Here is a 3,437-nt window from a genome sequence, read left to right on the forward strand (position 1 = left end):
GGGGTTTTTTTTTTTTTTTTTTTTTTTTTTTTGTTTTGTTTTGTTTTTTTTTTTTCCCCCAAGACTAGTTTATTTTCCCTTTAACCTTATTTGTTAACCCAGATTTCATAGTTATTTGACAACTTCTTGTTTGGATTACTCTTTCCAATGAATAAAATAGCAAATTTTCCACTATGCCTTAAACTTCAATTAAATTAATGAGCTAAATAGTTAATATTAAACAGCTGAGTAGAATTATGAGGCATCACCAATCTTGTACTGTAAAATGTGTACTGTAAATTAAATATGAAACTAGATTTATTTTCCAAATTTCTTGAATAAATAAGTGAATATAGTCAGATATTAACAACGTAGATTTTTTTCTCAATTTTGTAAGTCTAGCATGAATATGTGTATAGCATGAATGAATAGCATGAATTCACTAGCATGAATATGTGTATATAGAAAGCATTGAAAAAACTAATATCCTGATCACATATACTCAGATAAAGTAACAACAAAGGATGTGATTCATCAGAATAAGAAAAAATCAGGAAAAGCTTCTCACAGACAGTAAAGTCACTCATCTGGGCTGTCTCTGGAGTGCTTGTGGGAGAAAAACCTCTCTCCTCTGAAATGATACATGTTATTCTAACAGAAGTACTTAAGGATGACGTTATCAATAACTTTACCACCACTTCATTCCCAAATTGTGATTCCCAGCTGTGATCTCAAGTCACTGCAAATATGTTTATTCATACCTGAACAATCTTTTGGAGTGATATAAACATTTCCAGATCTAGGGATTATATATGTAAAAGCTCCCTCCTTTTAGGCAATGTAGATGAAAATGTGCTGGTTTGTTTTCCATTATACTAGATTGAATTCCAGCCCTATCCCAGCAGAACTGATACCCCTAAATGTCCCTGTATACAATGCATAATACTCACATCATGCTATAAGAAACTGTATACTGGTTGGATGAAACACAATTCTGTAATTATTCCAGGCAACTTGAGGGGGAAGGAAAGAATGGTGATAATAAGGAAGGGCTTCTGAGATCCTCAGGTCATCAGAGAGGCTTAAGAGAAGATCTAGAAAAAATGTTGTGCAGAATTGTCCTGGACATTTCATTCTAAGGGAAACTAGTCTTGAGCAAAATGAATGTAATCCTCCTGCACCCCTTGGCCTGCTTTTTGGGAATCAGTCCCTTTAGAAGTAGCTAATAATGAGCAGAACAAATCACTACACAGATGTCAATATCTCATTGTTGACACACAAGAAGATAAGTGACTAAATTCTTAACTAGGCAGCTCAACTAAGCTCCTGAATTTAGGAAAATATGTAGTCACTATTGGGATTCATCTGCAACCCTAACAGCACCTAACAATTATCTCCATTTGAGCTAATTATACAAGAATGTTTTGTAATGGGTCAATCCTTTCTAGAGCATGATTCAAGTAATTTTGTCTTAATGTTTTCTTTGGGATAAGATAAATCCTATCCAATGCTTGTTTCTCTCTACTGTTTAAGTTAAGATGATCAATTTATACAAGTACAACCTCATGACAGGTCTTTAAATGTGGATAATGATATTTTTGTTGTCATATCTGCAGTGTCAGGAAAGACAAACCCCATCAATAGAGTATGAAGGCCCAAGTGCCCTTTTCTCTGCTAAGACAAACTTTTTTTGTTACATGACTCACATTGATTAGAGGAGAAGCCTTTGAAAAGATCTGTTTAATGAACAGCTGTACAACTTGTGCAGCAATTTCATCAACAGTTTTAGTCACAAACCTTTGAAAAGGATTCACCAAAATAAGAATGCTGCTTATTTGCCTAATATGATTCTGGTTACTGGAAAATTACCAGATCTTCTGTTTTCAGAGTTCAAGTGTTGGGTTTTTTGTTTGTGGGGTTTTTTGTTTGTTTGTTTGTTTGTTTTTTGGGTTTTTTTGTTATTTTTTAAGTTCAATGACAAATACTATTGCCAAGCTAAGGAAGAGAGAAGAAATAATTTGTTTCTTTAATTGGTCCCTTTGGAAGAACAAGTCAAATGCACAGATGAAGTCTTCAGGAAAGTGAAGAAATAATAAACAGATGTCGCGGCACAGTCTCTTTGATCTTCAAACAGACCATTCAACGTTGGTACTAGGACTCAAATTTGTAAGTGAAATAGAAATATTTACTTATCTAGTATTTCTTATCATAAATATTAATAATTTGTTCTTTAAGTCTGCTAAGTAGTACATTGGCTAATAAAGCTAGGAAAAAAAAAAAAAAGACAGAAAATACTGGGTTTTTAATCAAATCTTTTTAGTGACAAGTCACACAGTAGATCTTATTTCTCACAAAACTGTGAATTTTCATGCAACAAAAAGAATAAAAGGGAAGCAGTATCCTGCAGCAGTATCTTTTTGTCAGTCCCTTCCCTTCCCTTCCCTTCCCTTCCCTTCCCTTCCCTTCCCTTCCCTTCCCTTCCCTTCCCTTCCCTTCCCTTCCCTTCCCTTCCCTTCCCTTCCCTTCCCTTCCCTTCCCTTCCCTTCCCTTCCCTTCCCTTCCCTTCCCTTCCCTTCCCTTCCCTTCCCTTCCCTTCCCTTCCCTTCCCTTCCCTTCCCTTCCCTTCCCTTCCCTTCCCTTCCCTTCCCTTCCCTTCCCTTCCCTTCCCTTCCCTTCCCTTCCCTTCCCTTCCCTTCCCTTCCCTTCCCTTCCCTTCCCTTCCCTTCCCTTCCCTTCCCTTCCCTTCCCTTCCCTTCCCTTCCCTTCCCTTCCCTTCCCTTCCCTTCCCTTCCCTTCCCTTCCCTTCCCTTCCCTTCCCTTCCCTTCCCTTCCCTTCCCTTCCCTTCCCTTCCCTTCCCTTCCCTTCCCTTCCCTTCCCTTCCCTTCCCTTCCCTTCCCTTCCCTTCCCTTCCCTTCCCTTCCCTTCCCTTCCCTTCCCTTCCCTTCCCTTCCCTTCCCTTCCCTTCCCTTCCCTTCCCTTCCCTTCCCTTCCCTTCCCTTCCCTTCCCTTCCCTTCCCTTCCCTTCCCTTCCCTTCCCTTCCCTTCCCTTCCCTTCCCTTCCCTTCCCTTCCCTTCCCTTCCCTTCCCTTCCCTTCCCTTCCCTTCCCTTCCCTTCCCTTCCCTTCCCTTCCCTTCCCTTCCCTTCCCTTCCCTTCCCTTCCCTTCCCTTCCCTTCCCTTCCCTTCCCTTCCCTTCCCTTCCCTTCCCTTCCCTTCCCTTCCCTTCCCTTCCCTTCCCTTCCCTTCCCTTCCCTTCCCTTCCCTTCCCTTCCCTTCCCTTCCCTTCCCTTCCCTTCCCTTCCCTTCCCTTCCCTTCCCTTCCCTTCCCTTCCCTTCCCTTCCCTTCCCTTCCCTTCCCTTCCCTTCCCTTCCCTTCCCTTCCCTTCCCTTCCCTTCCCTTCCCTTCCCTTCCCTTCCCTTCCCTTCCCTTCCCTTCCCTTCCCTTCCCTTCCCTTCCC

The sequence above is a fragment of the Athene cunicularia genome (assembly GCF_003259725.1).
Source record: "Athene cunicularia isolate RWA chromosome 11 unlocalized genomic scaffold, athCun1 chr11_part3, whole genome shotgun sequence".
Classification (NCBI taxonomy): Eukaryota; Metazoa; Chordata; class Aves; order Strigiformes; family Strigidae; genus Athene; species Athene cunicularia.